Source organism: Ischnura elegans, chromosome 6, assembly GCF_921293095.1.
Source record: "Ischnura elegans chromosome 6, ioIscEleg1.1, whole genome shotgun sequence".
Classification (NCBI taxonomy): domain Eukaryota; kingdom Metazoa; phylum Arthropoda; class Insecta; order Odonata; family Coenagrionidae; genus Ischnura; species Ischnura elegans.
Genome location: NC_060251.1, coordinates 120040668 through 120056140, shown reverse-complemented (window position 1 = coordinate 120056140; position 15473 = coordinate 120040668). Strand labels below are relative to the sequence as shown.

The 15473-nt window shown below is 39.9% G+C and overlaps 2 protein-coding genes across 5 annotated transcripts in view; both read right to left on the bottom strand.

The window, feature by feature from the left end:
- LOC124161598 overlaps positions 1-15473 on the bottom strand; it is a 516681-nt gene that overhangs the window by 361430 nt on the left and 139778 nt on the right. The window lies entirely within an intron of this gene.
- Positions 1-15473, bottom strand: part of LOC124161603 (farnesol dehydrogenase-like) — a 38633-nt gene that overhangs the window by 13890 nt on the left and 9270 nt on the right. The window contains exon 1 of one of the 4 annotated variants that reach the window (XM_046537991.1): positions 2590-2692. The exons of 2 other annotated variants lie outside the window; for them this stretch is intronic. The gene's annotated coding sequence lies outside the window, so the exon portion shown is untranslated. Of the gene's footprint in view, positions 1-2589; positions 2693-15473 lie in introns of those variants that run through there. One more of the 4 variants, XM_046537990.1, reaches the window with a different exon arrangement.

The window sequence follows — 15473 nt, the reverse complement described above, 5'->3', positions numbered from 1 at the left end:
ATAAGCCAAGCATTGGATTTAGTCCAACGGGTTCATTTTTTGCTTTTTAGAGGATTTTCGAGAGTACGAGAAATACACTCTCAACTAAAAGTGCACGTAATCACATGAACGGTTAGCGACGGAATGAGAAGAACACACGGCAGGAGAAAAGGAGTATAAGTGTCATTCTGATCGGTTAAGCGCTGTCTGAGTCCATTGACTTTGGATAAACCCGTGTCCTTCTCAACGTAAATAGACAATCAGAGTTCATGTGTGAGAGAGAATTTTCATGATTATCTCCTTCAAGGAGTTCAAGTAAACTCAATTTAAATGGAGGACGACGATAGCGCTATCTCTTTCACATCTCCTATCTCTTACATAAGGTACTTATTTTTGAGCGTAAGTGAGATAGTGAATTATCTTATGTCCCCATTAGAGATTATATGTACACTTGCGCCAGAGCTTCTTCCAAACACTTCTCGCACTCTATCCTTGGGATGGGCATTTTAAGCTCTGTCAGCGATTTCTTTTAATTTCGGCTTTGCTTGTACGGACGGACGGACTTTCAAGTTTCTCTTTAGTTTTTGAAACAGGAAATATTATCGTGGAGAGGTGTATATGGAGGATGGGGCATCGTTAGAGTACAGTTTCTGGCCGAAAAATGCTCGCAAAGGCAATAGAGTGTGGGCCGAAAATCGCCGAGCTCTTAAAAACACGTCTAACTTTAGTAACTGCCTCAGATTATTTAAGATCTCAAAAAGGATAAAATATGAAGGGACATACCTCAAAAAGGCGATCAGAGGATTTTGTAGAGATTGTAGCTGCATGGAAAGTATTTCGCATTTCGGTCTCGAGGCTGGGCAGGTTGATCAGGTCAATGGTATGGGCAGCCCATTGGAGGGAAACGGATTGTGTGTTTTGAGATGAAGGCGTTCAATTGGAAAGAGCTATTGAGAGGATCGGTAAGCAAGATCATTGAGATAAAGCTAGTGAAGAGTTTGTTTTGGAGTGTAGGGATTTACGGTGGACACTTGGGGAGGAGGACGAGAAAAGACAGGAGGCGTTTGAGATGTGGGTGTGGGAAGAATGGAGAAGGTGAAGTGGACGGAGAGGAGGAGAAACGAAGAAGTGCTGGACATGGTGGGTGAGGAGATTCTAGATGAGGTTGGAAGGAGAGAGAAGGTATGGATGGAGCGAGTACTGAGCGGAGAGGGGATGTTGACATGAGAGTAAGGAGGAATATTGTTGGGCAAGGGAGGGTGGGGGGAGAAGGGAGCGAATAGCAATGATTGAGAGAATGTAAGGGAATGAGTGGCCACATTGTGAATGGAAGAGGAGAGTCCATGAAGGGGAAGGGGTGGTGGACAAATGCACAAATTAAAACTTAATTGGTAAAATACTTAAATAATTAGTCCTCAATAATGTGAAAAACGAACATTTTAGAATCATAGCATAGATATTCGTTGTAATTATCATGGATGATGATGAAAAATGTGAAATGTGGCGCACGGTATAGTTGGCCAAGGGAGTAAAAAAGATGCGATGGCATGAAATCTATTTCGGATAGTATCCCATCCTAAAAATGTTTACTTTCAAAATGACACTCCAGAAGGGTAGGAAATGAAATTGGATGAGTAGCGTTGTTACATAGGTGCGTGTGTGTAATTAACTAATAATTATGAAAAAGCAATTAAAGAATTTTTAGTGTTCCACGAACTTATTTGGAATAAGAAAAAGTTACTATTGTCTTCATCATCCGGCACTTTGGACGTACAAGAAACTGAATATTTTAAAATATTTGCACAAACTTGTTATTCATATCTTCTGAATGGAAAGAGCTAATGAGAGGTTTGAATATTTATCCCAGAGCTATTTCGTGTAATCGTTATGCAAGAGTTTAAAGATAAGGCGAGTCCGGTCTGGATTGAAGCGCTTTGAGATGAGGATATGTTGTCAATGAGGAAGGAGGAGCAGGAGGGATTGGGGGCGTTCAAATGTGGAGGAAGACGGAAAGGGTGGAGGAGGAACGACGAAGTGCTAGGCATGGTGGGTGAGGAGAAATAGCATCTAAACGGAGATATGGAGGAGACAGAAGGTTTGAATGGAGAAAGTACTGAGCGGAGAGGGGATGTTGAAAACAGTGTTAAGACCGTTTTACACGGGGCACGGAATTGCGCAGGTTAGAGCTGCATTAATTTCTAAAATGGCGTGGAATTGCGCGAATGCATGAACGAAATTAGAACAGGGGCTATTTTGCCGTCTCGCACCCGCGCATTCTCGCATGTGTTCTAGCAATTCACCGCTTTACACGACGCAAATTTGATTGCGCCTTCGCACGTACGTCTGATTGCGCAATTCCGTGTACCGTGTAAACCGGCCTTTAGAGGGAAGAATGTTGGGTAGGTAAGTGAGCATGGGGATGGAAAGGAAATATGTAATGAAAGGGAGTTGAATTGCTTCTTGTTGGCCGAGATTATGGCGATTTGAATAAGGATGTGTATATTGCGAGGGGAGACGGCCGGAGTAATTCACAAATGCAAACATACCTTAACCGATACCTTGATGAGTCTTAAAAAAAAGTACGCAGGAGTTCTCGCACACATGACGTACCTTTCTCCTCAAGTCCGGACGCGTGGAGAGCGCAGTGAGGTTCGCTGTCGACTGGACCACTCAAAATGGCGGCCCATCAAAATCATTATTATTCCCCTCCGCCAGGCTATCGTCAACAACTGCTCTTTCCCCCCGCTCCCCTCCGTGCAATCCACGATATTGAGAAGTGAAGGAGGAAACAAGGTTGATTCAATCATGGCGGGGTCGCGGCAGATATTTTCGGGGCTCCAACCCGAATCGTCACAACATCACAGCCCTTGCTCCCGTTCCCAGCACTCGACTCGAAACGATGGAAGAGCCATCATGCACTGCGGCCGGGAACTATCCGAGCTTGGCCGTTCCGACCCCTTCAAACGAAGCCGACTCCCACGTGCGGTATATATTAAAAATAAAATGCGGGAAAAAATATACAGGAAATAGACGAATTAAAAAAAATGCTAAAGTAGTTTAAACTCACAAACAGGTGTAAAAAACTCGACTGTTTCCGTCTTTACTTTGTGAAATCCACTTACAAACTCAAATGCAGTGACTGTGAGACCTGTTGCATAGACCAGACTGGTCGTTCGTTCCAATTAAGAACAGAATAACACAGAAGGCATTTAAGAAACTGGGAGAGAGACAAATCGCATTTCGCGAAACACCTATGGGAGGGTGACCACAGGAGCGATTTTGTTCCGGAAATTCTCCACCTTGAGAAAAAGGGAAGAAGGATGGACTGCTTGGAGGAGTTGGAGATTAGGAAGCACATCAAGAATGGAATTTTAGCGAATGAAAATATTTTATCAACTATTCCCCCCTCTTGGAAATTCCCCTGAGGCTGAGTAACGCTCCAACCCCAACGCAACCCTCCCCTACCAACGCGTTTTAGCAACCGGATAAACAACAACAAAATAACTGTTAATATAACGATTTCTGTACCTGATGATGTCGCCTCTGCGACGAAACCGGTCGTATTGAATAAATCGTGTGAAAAGGTGCCATAACTTTTTATTGTTCAGGTGTAAAAAATTCAAAAATCTAGAAAAAATAAAAAAAGAATATGTCTTGAATTTACCATGTGCTGTCCGTTAGGAATCTTGCCAACTCCATTTGTCGGTTAGGATTAGTTCTCGATGGATTACGCTCTCGTTGGTAGCCTAGGCTGTGTCCCATCCCCGCTGTCACCTACACTGAAAACTGCATCAATGGCCACTTCGCACTTGTTAGTGCAATTTATTCTCCCAAACATTGCACAACCATTTCCACTGGAGAGGTGGAAAATTGCCTTCGGCAGCTAGACCAATAACCTCCTGATAAGCGGGAAGAATTCGAATTAAAATTATGATGAGTGAAAATAAATTCACTATATTTGTGTTCGTTCTCAAATTCGCAACAGCGCATTGATATGCATTGTCAAATTCATTTAAAAGAGGCAAAAGAGCTACAAAATGCGACTCCAGATTGGTCGATAACAAAAATAATTACAATTGAGAGACAATATTTCAAAATATTATCAATGCATCTTTTTGAATCCAATATGGCGGGCGGTAAAGCTTGTGCTCTCTGTGCTCGTAAAGTTGATTTGCAAGGTGCGCACATAATATGCAGTCTCTGCGAATTGCCTGTTCATAAGAGATGTTCTAAACTAAAGGACTCTATATTCTCGGTAATCGTTAGTCAGCCGGACATCGATTGGTTTTGTAACTGCTGCAATCCTAGAACGAAACCAACTGACGACACTGTACCAGCTGCACAGAGAAATGTGATCGAAGAGCTCAAAACTTTGGTGCTGGATATGAAAAAAGAAATTGAACTACTGAAGGAACAAGTACAAACTGCGAAAACTCCCACACGTGATAACCAGCTCACTCTAACTTCCTCGGAAACTGCTGAATCCATGTTTGCCGAATTTAAAGATCGCCAGATAAGGGCATCAAACGTTATCTTATTCAATGTCGCAGAAGACCCTAATGCTGAGGAAACTGCAAAAGTGCGTGATATATTAAAAGTGGTTCCTGATGTGTCACTAAACAATATTCGCGTTTCCCGTCTCGGCCGCCCTTTGTCTGGCAAGCAACGCCCGCTTAAGGTCACTTTTGAGAATGCAAGTGATGCTCATGCTGTTCTGCGGAACAAGAAATTGATTTGCGACAAGGACATAAGGATTCGCAGTGATCAAACAATATTAGAGCGAAATTATATGAAACAGCTGCAACAGGAGCTCGAGCGTCGTAAGTCCTCCGGTGAGCCGAATCTTACGATAAAGTACATGAATGGTTTTCCCAAAATTGTGAATCAGCAAGCATCAAAAAACGATTGAATACAGCTAATATTTCTGTGTATTATCAAAATACCCGAGGTATTAGAACTAAACTCAGTCACCTACGAAGTGCAATCTCCATTTCTCACTATGATGTATTTATTCTGACAGAAACCTGGTTGAACGACGATATCTCCTCTTGTGAACTGCTAATTCATAACTATGCTATATTCAGATGTGATCGCTCGCGTGAAACATCAGATAAATTATCCGGTGGTGGTGTGTTGATTGGAGTACATCGTTCCCTTAAGGCTCAGGTTGTTAAATCGCCGGTAAACAATATCGAGCAATTATTTGTGGCCATCATTGGTGCTTCCTCCAAAATCCTGATTAGTGCTGTGTACCTACCCCCCAAATCTCATCCTGACTGTTATGAGGCTCACGTTTATTCACTTGAAAACCTGTTAAATTCTTCTCAATATTCGGAAGTTGTAATTGCCGGTGATTACAACGTGCCAAATGTGAACTGGCTAAATATTACGGACAATAATCCATCCTATCACCAAGCCTGGGCCCTTATTAACGGTATGTCATTCTTAGGGCTTTCTCAAAGGAACTCTGTTCACAATAAGCATGGTACACTCCTTGACCTGGTGTTTACATCCTCTGACAAATTACACTGTGATATTGTATGTGATCCATTTACTGTCTGTGATAAATATCATCCCGCCCTTTACTTTGATGTGTGCCTGTCCAACCCCATTGAGTTGATTGAGTATTCAATGCAATTGTATGACTTCAAAGCCTGTGATTTTGAAAGCCTTGATAATTACTTGATCAATATTAATTGGCCCCAAATACTCTCTAATCAAAATATTGATAACGCGACTCACTCATTGTACAGTGTCCTCCACAATGCTATCCAACTCTACACTCCTATCATTAACATCAAAAGTAATGGCTTTCCAAAATGGTTCTCTGCTGAGCTCAGAAATTTAATATGTCTTAAGAAGCTGCATCATCAAACGTTTAAAAGAACTGGGAGTCATTTAGACTATGCAAAATTTTCTGAAATCAGAAGGAAGTGCAAAATCCTATCTAAAGAGTGCTACTCTAAGTATATGGACGAGGTTCAATCATCCATTTCACATAATACTAAATATTTCTGGACTTATGTCAAGAATACCAAACAGATGGACAAATTTCCTCACCACATGACCTACGACAATATGATTGCTGAAAATTATAAAGAAATAGCTGACCTATTTGCCTCCTGTTTTGTCAAAGTCTACAGCAATCAACAGCCTGACAACTTAGCTATACCTAACTATGACACAACACTCAATCTGAGCAAGCTTCGCATTTCTTGTGAAAACATTATCAGCAAACTGTCTCATCTAGATCTAACAAAGGGTACTGGCCCTGATAACATTCCTGCAATCGTCCTAAAAAGTTGTCGTCATTCATTAGCCTATCCTTTGTTCATATTGTTTAATAAATCCCTGGAAAGTGGCACAGTCCCAAGTGCATTAAAGACCAGTTATGTTGTACCCATCTTCAAAAGTGGAGATAAAACTGATGTGTCGAACTACAGACCAATTATAATTCAGTCTGTAATAACCAAAGTTCTTGAGAGCATAATTGTAGACAAAATAGCTCCTGACTTAAACTCGCTGATAGTGGAAGAGCAACATGGATTTCGGCCAGGTCGTTCCACTGTAACTAACCTCCTAATATATCAAGAATACATAATAAATTCCATGTCCCAGCACTCTCAGGTTGATTCAATCTATACAGATTTTTCAAAGGCATTTGATAAAATTAATCATAAAATTCTAATTGCTAAACTAAAAGCATATGGCATAAGTGGTCAACTTCTAGCCTGGGTTGAAAGTTACCTACATGATAGGAACTTGTATGTTAAAGTGAGCGGAGTTCTGTCCTCTGTCTTCACTGCCAATTCTGGTGTACCACAAGGGTCGCATTTGGGGCCACTTCTGTTCCTAATGTATATTAATGATATCAACTTCCCCCTGCATCCATTCAAGTACTTACTATATGCTGATGATTTAAAAATTTATGGCTGCATCCGATCACTTGAGGACTGTAACAAATTGCAAAATTGTCTCTACAAATTTGAAAAATGGTGTAATGATAACCTCATGGCACTAAACGCATTAAAATGTAATGTAATAACCTTTCATAAAATTAAGTCTCCAATTATGTTCGACTATAGCTTAAATAATGCTACTATCTCTAGAGTTAGTAGAATATGTGACTTAGGTGTTACACTTGATTCATCCCTGACATTTCAGTATCATATCCAATCCATAGTCATAAAAGCTACTAAAACAATGGGTTTCATATTCAGAATTTCAAGAGATTTTGATAATATTCATACTTATAAGATCCTCTATTGCACTTTAATCCGCCCTATTCTTGAGTATGCCTCTATTGTATGGTCCCCGTTCTATAACATTCACATCAAAGCTATTGAGAGTGTGCAACGCAGATTCATTAGATTAGTATCCTACAGATTTAACATCCTCCCTATTATTTATGACTTAACACTATCCCTTCTTAATCTGTTACCTTTGGCAACCCGTCGATTACACCTGGACATAACATTCCTTCACCGTCTACTGCATGGAGACATTGACTCTGTTCATCTGGTAGAAATGATCCCTTTCCATGTCCCCATTTTAAACACTAGGCAAACATTCATGTTTTCACTCCCTCATTCTAATAGAAATTACGCCTTCCACTCACCCTTAACCAGAACTATGCGGAGCATTAACTACAAATGTAGTAACATTGACCTTTTTAATTTAAATCCAAAGAATTTAAGGAGGAAGCTGCCTTTGTTTGTGCAATGACTTGGATGATTTGTTCTTGTGTATGGTGATACTGTCTGTTTCCACTGTTTGAGAGTTTCCACTGTGTGACTGTTCAATCTGTTATTCTTGACTGCTGTGTTTGTTTTTTTTTCTATTGTTGGTTTTTGCAGCAAGTTTGTGCGATTGTTCCTGTATTTTTGGGAGCATTGGAAATGTTTCAATCTTGTGTTAATTTGTGCATTTTTGTAATTGGGAGGTTTTCCCGTCAGTAAATAAACTATTAAACTAAAATGCATTGCTCTTTCAATTGTTATGTTGTCAAATACTTTTTCCAGGCTTCTTATTTCACAGAAACGACATATGATACTTCCAAAGATACGCATGCACCATTTAATCCATTCGCTTATGTGAGCTGTCTGGTTGGGGTGAGTTATTGACTCACCGCTAACACTCACCATGCTTCGCGCCTTCGGACGGCAAATCCGTGAGAATTTAAGTGCAGCGTATTTCTAAAGGCCCTTCTCAAGAGTGATAGAAGATGCGTAATCTCTTCACTGGCTTCACTTTGAGCGGGGATATTACGTAATCTACAGTTCTTTCATTTTCCAATATCTTGATACGATTGGGCCAAATGGACTCGAGTAGAAGTATTCGGGTAGAATACGTGTCTACATCTCCATCCTAGTCCGAATGCCACCTAAATAGACGAGTGGCAGGGGGTGTCAGGTTGGGACACCAGCCGTTATAAAAAAATTAGAAGAAAAACGAGAACCACGCATTTATTAGTCTTTTACATTTCGGGGAGAATCGAATCCCTTCACCTATCCGTTCAGTAATATGTCTCTCTCTTCATTTATCGTTTCTGTCAGACCTAGATGCATATGAGGGTTCCAATATGAATCTTCTCTGCGTCGCTCTGAAATCTATGTAATGCTCCATGGTTACCTTCGACACGGAGATGAGATGTGTGAATGAGTTTCGGTGAATAATTGTCTTCTGGAAAGAGAGACATTTCTTGCAAGCGCGTAGAAATTCTTCTCGGGTTGTCAACCAGGCGAATTTTCTATTATGAATTTCTTCTCCGACGTTTCGGAAGCTCACTCTGCTGCCCTTTCTAGAGGTGAATTAGCATCTCTTCATTTATCGTTTCTGTCAGACCTAGATGCATATGAGGGTTCCAATATGAATCTTCTCTGCGTCGCTCTGAAATCTATGTAATGCTCCATGGTTACCTTCGACACGGAGATGAGATGTGTGAATGAGTTTCGGTGAATAATTGTCTTCAACAATGGCTGAGTAAGATGACGCAGTGTGGGAAACGAATTGATTCAACCAGTCGACCACCCAAGAAGATTTTCTTTTGTTATTTTCTTTTTTTTCCGCTACCCTAAATCCAAATTTCTTTTTCAATAGCCTCTGTCTCTTTTCCTCCGTGCATGCTCTCCTTAAGGTATTCTTCTTTTGGCAAACCTCTTCAAGCGCGGCCCTCTACAACTCCTTTCTATCGATGGTGTCGACCGCACCTTTAGAAGGCACCGATGCAGACATTTTCCGATACCGTCTTCATCCAGGCTTGAAAATAGATTATACCGCCGATGATTTTTCGTAGTATTTTTTCGAAAGGCAGCACTGTGCTCCTGTCCGACAAGCATTTTGTATGAGGTACACAATAAAAATAATGGAATGCTGAGCTTGATCAATGTAAGGATTCTTGAGCGCATATCTTAGCAACGCATGGACCGATAAGGGTGAATTGAATGGCAATGCTTGGAGGCCGAATGGCATCAATTTTTATCACGGTAAATCGATTTTGACTTTTTGGGAGTAAATTCGACTTTAATATAAATAAGGTATACTGATTTTCCCGTACTTTCATGTAAGATGAAATCAAAAATCACTTGGATCGACTATAAATCGTCCTAGATTCGCGGAATTAGATAAATACTTACAATTGTGAATTTAAAATTGCATTCATTATGGACGATTTGAAGAAACGAATCGTAGTCCTGAATCAAACCACAATAACCGAATCATTAAATAGCAATCGAAACCCCCACCTATACCACGCACGAGACCAGCGAATTTACCGTTTTTTCCTTCCCCTATTCCGCCCCTACACCTATCCCGATGTCCCATGACTCAAAAACCAACATGAAGGACGCAAGCGGTAGGCAGCATAAGGCAGGGAACTAATTTCATCAGTGGCATAACTATGGGAGGGAATGAGGGGGATAGATACCCCCCCAAAGCCTCAGATAAATTAAAAAATATTTAAAACTATTGTATATTTTTCAGGTAGTAAAACCACTAGTCTGTTTCCACACGCTTTTATTTAAACCGACCATGGTTTCAACAACTCGCGCCATTGCAAAAACTCTACCACTATTAAAAGGCTGTCACCCAGGGCTATGTACCTTGATAATGGCATGAGTTGCCGAAACCATGGCATGATTTCTCTGCCGCCCCCACATCCCTTCCACAGTTTTCCCTCGCCTTCCGACTGGCGTCCCCTGCCGGTGGGTGGAGGGGACCGTATCACATTCGCACTCCGCCGGCCATATCATATTTCGTGCTCGCCCTTAAACCGGTCTCCCTTCTCCTCTGCTGTTTGCTTTGAGTTTTGCTTGGGAAGACGCTGCGCATCGCATGAGATATCACTTTTGTTTTCTTATACTCCAATCCCGCCGTCTCCGGTTCATTTTAATGAAAGCCCTTTCAGGTTAATTGATATCTCACCGCCCACCGCGAGTCCAAGTCCGCTTTACTCGGAGCACGCACTTGCGCAATCTTACGTATGCACGAAGACGCAATCAAAATTGCGTCGTGTAATGTGGAGAATCGCTAGAACGCAAGCGATAATGCTTGGACGATGGCATAATAACCCGTTCGAATTTCGTTCGTGCAGCCGCGCAATTCCACGTCATATCGAGAAATAGATGTCATAGAGTAAAATAAAATTACTTTCTTCTATTCCACACTTTATTTAAAAGAGCACGACCAGGGTTTCAGCATCTTAGGCTATCATCAGATCACCTGATGATAGATAGTATCACCTGATGATAGCATTAGCATGCTGAAACCCGGGTCGTGCTATTTAAAATAAAGAGTGGAATAGAACAAAGTAATTTTATTTTACTCTATGATGAAGCAATTCCACAAAGTAGATGTGTTTTATCTTGCGCAATTACATTCCTCCCATATAACGGCCGTTATGATACGTAACTTACAAACAAACCATGAAAACCGTGGCAAGTGCGCAGTAAATGCACACGAAATAATCAAGAAAACCAACATAATTCGAAACAAAATGATGAATTTGAGAGTAATTTGAGTCAATTAACTTGAGTAAACTGTATCTATTATGCTGATGCTAAGAATGATTCTTTTGCAAAATGAAAAAATATATAATTACTTCGGATTCCAGCCCTCTCCGAAGTTCAGTGCAAAAAAAACCTCATAAAGCAAACTTACCCTGCTACGGAGCCACGTATATATAGGCAACACGTAAATAAATGGTGAGTCCCAAATGAATCTAAAGAGGGGGAAAACCTCGCAACGGCGTCCGAAAGAAATCACTCCAAAGACCCAACCTGTGCGTGAAAGTGAGTTTCCTCAATGCAGTCCATTCGCTTGGGCTTCCGGCCTCGCTAGCCCGATCGTCCCCGCGTCCGTCCTCGTCGGCTTTTTGGAGGGAGGTGGCGCGCCGCCGCGGCGGGTATGAATGGGTACTGGCGCACAGGCGCGGCGCGCCGCCGACTGTGCGCCAGTACCCATTCATTTTTTTTCCGACCCGCGTGCTCGCGCGTCCCGTCGCACAGCACCGCACCGTGGACCTAGCGACTGTGAGACTCGCTGCTTCCTCGCGTCCGCGACTACGTAGCAACAAGCCTCCTCCCACTCACCACGGCAACATTTGAGCCCTGAGAAACATTGACGATTGTGTTGTGACCCATCCGAAAACTCATCCGAGTGACCAAACAGTTTCGCGAGACTTGGCCTGATTTTTTGGTGTAGGCATTCGGGTGAGGGATGCAGGTTAACTCATGTGCCAACCGTCGCAAGTTTTAATCGGTCCGACCACATCAGTTAAGTGGGGCCCGCAAGTGTCAACATATTATTGAAAACGATAGTACATTTGAACATTAAAAAATGAAGGAAGGAAATCGCACAGTGCAGTGGAAACAGCAGCGAACCACGCGAAGCCGTTATGGTATACGGTGGAGTAGCTCAGGAGCAATTGGCCCGTTCGCCATGAGCTTGTGGCGTCGTCTGGATAAGGACTAGATTCATCCCGGTAATATATAGCTGGAAATACCACATAGTGTAGTCAAATATGAATCAACTTGATTTATTGCTGGAATTACAATATATATCTAGTAGAATCAATAGAAATTAATCTGATTAGGCCTCTGATGGACAACTTTACAGCAATGAGAGGTATTGAAAGTTATAGACTTCATACCTACCTACACAGGATGGAAAAGGTATGTATTTTCCACAATAGGGTGAAATTTGGTACCTGTTTGAACACCCAAAATTCAAACCAAACGCCGAATTACATCGCTGAGCACGTAAAACTTTAAAAATTATTCAGAGGAACTCCCCTCGGAAAGCCTAATTTATAATAACCTCATGCTCCAAAATTGTCACATTGTCACATAGAACATACACATGGAAATATTCTCCAGATTATTATTAAACAACAAATTCCACAGATGAGCACGAAATTCCTTGCAATCAATTCGCACATTATTCCGGTGGAGTACCAAAATTATGTAAATCTCACAAAAATTTTAAATTTCTCACGCTTCAAAAATTTTACGCAACCAGATATCTTACCAGATAAATATGTAATTTGAGCCAAAGTAAGAAGTCTCCAATTTATAATAATATTTTAATGATCACTAATAAGCACATAATATTTTAAAGCTTATTCATATACTTTTAAAACCAAAGAATGCACGCAAGTTTACATACCAAAGAATGCAAGCGATATGTAAAAAGTTATTCAAACAAATTTCTCGTGGTTTCAAAGAGTTTGGAAGTTTGGAAGGAAGGAAGTTTGTATTTACATTGATTATATTGTATTAAGCACTCGAAATTACTACCGTAGAAAAAACTCGCTTAACTATCATTTCACACCAAATATTATTCATCTAAATGAAATACGTTAAAATATAATCCAATATTCCACCCGTGTACATCATGAACTTAAATGTGATATTGCTATAGTAAACCATTTTATGAAATGAACTGAAAATTCTATCATAGGAGTAACTCGCTTTACTGCATCAGCAAAACAAACTATAATGGAAAATACGATTTTAATTTCTTCTGGTGATTTATATTGATGAATTCTTCTCTGGTTCTTAATCAGGTGAACTCATATGCGGCCTCTACCGACGACTCAGTTAACCAGACAACCCGAGAAAAATACATCAATATGATAGAAAATAATCACAAATTCTTCCAGTAGAAATGTAGAGTTTTTTAAGCATGATTTTACATTGATCGAAATTTCTACCGCAGCAAGTACTCGATAAAAAATATACTTAGTCCCATTATTATTATTTTTCCTCTTTTATTCTTGATCTTGTTTAACTAGGTGTGGCAACCTCAGTACAGGGTCGGCCTTAGGGCGGGGCGACCGGGGCGACCGCCCCGGGCCCCGCGCTTTGGGGGGGCCCGCGTTCGTGAAAAAAAATTAAAATATACGATAGTTTTGAAAACGCAATTTTGACTCTTACTGTATTGTTAAGTCCGTGCTAGACAAAAAATAATATTATGAAAAAGGAATAATAATGCAGTAATTTTTATTGTGCAATTGCGTTTGTCACATACTTAGCCAGAGAGTGGTAGGGATTCAAAATGCTCGAGTTTGTAGATGGGGTATAGAGTTTAATATTTTAAGTGTAGGGCCCCGCACTGAAGGTTCGCCCCTAGCCCTGCACCTGCTAGGGCCACCCCTGCCTTAGTAACACAACATCAATAAATATGTACAAAGTTAAGAGGTACCTATGTCAAAATTTTTTGTGTATTTTATTCTGTTTTCATATATGTGTGTGTACTTTAAATCATATTACTGTATAAAAAACACGATCGTAACATTTTTATGAAAAATATTGTATATCATTGACACCTTTGTATTTTATATTGTTCATGTTTTATCTTTCATAGCCATGAGGATGATTTTAAATAAATCGAAACGTTGGCTATAACTTGTTTAACATTGACCTTAGTCCCATTATTTCATCATTATTATTATTTCCTCATCTCAATGGTCTGAACGTTTCGAAACTATCACTTACGGTATCAACTTACAACTTTTGGCCACGACAGTTTCACCACTGTAAGAACTATCCAAATGATAATCGAACGCCAAATTTCATTTATGAAGTCATAATGCTGTAGATGTTATTCAGGCATTCTTCATGTGGAATATCAAGATTTGAAACTCTCAAGAGTCGAATATTTGCCTTCGGCAACAGCTCTCAAACGCTCATCAATAAAACGTCGTTTCTAAGTATCAATTGCGCTTTCCTATGGCGGACATTTTTTGTGCTGAAGGTGATATTTAATTTCTTTGGAAAATTTTCGACGCGCAATATTTTGATTTTTGCTTTTGCTCAGGCGGGATGTTGGAATAACCCCTTAAGTAAAGCGAACTCATCAATGAAGTTTGGTATTTAATATTTATTTTCAATGTTCTAGAAGTGGTGATAATTTTATTTGATAGAGATCAGATGAGAGGTGAGTGAGTTTGTGAGTGAATTTTTGAAACTTAGGATATTTATTTTTCGATTTTCCAGGGGGAGGAAATTTTAAATAGCTTCTAATGCAGGTATAACGAGCTCATCGATGAAATTTGGTGATCATTAGTAAATTATATTTTGTGCGTTCTAACCGTGGTGGATATTTCGTGTGTAAGTGAAATTTTCAACGACAGTGATTTTTTCATTTAAATGAGAAGAATTTAATTACTACGAGTAAAATATATTGATCTCATCAACGACATTTTGTGTTTAATTTTCAAATAGAGTGATCAAATAGTTGAGAGCATTCCACTTCTTAAATTCGATAGTTTATCAGTGAATTTTTCGATTGTTGAGATGCTTGAATTTTCGTTTAAGGAGGGGAAGAATGTTATTACTAAATTTGAATTGAATTTCTAAGTTACAAAGAGGTCAACTTGTCATTTTCAATGATCAAACAATGGAGAAAATTTCGTGTTTTGAAGTTTAGCGATTCAACCATAAATGAAATAATTTTCAACGCGTGATATTTTTACAGTTTCGCTGTGCATTAAGGAATTAATCACTTTTGAAATATAACGAGCTCATCAATACATTTTGATTTCAGGTCATTCGGATAGTTGTAACAGCTGTGAAATTTTCGTGCCTTTTGATGGGGAGCTAATATCACAGGAGAAATTTTCGACGCGTAATATTACGAGTTATGTTATCATTTCTTTAAAGGGGAAGAATGTTTGAATAAGGTATAACTAGCCTTTAAAAAATGTTGGTATTTAATGATCGTTTGCGCGTTATATTTGTGGTAAAAATTTCTTGTGTTCTAGTTGAGAGTTCCATCAGGCAAATATTCGACGCTTGATATTTTTAAAATTTGGTTTTCCACAGGTGGAATTTAGGATAACATGTACAGCGTAGAGAGTTCGTTAATGAAATGTTGCGTTCAATTACCATTTGTGTTGTGAGTTGATACCATGAACAGAAGTAGTAATTCAAAAACCTTTACCGTGGATAACCAAAATTAATATATCTCTCTCAACGAAAATTTCACATTCGGTA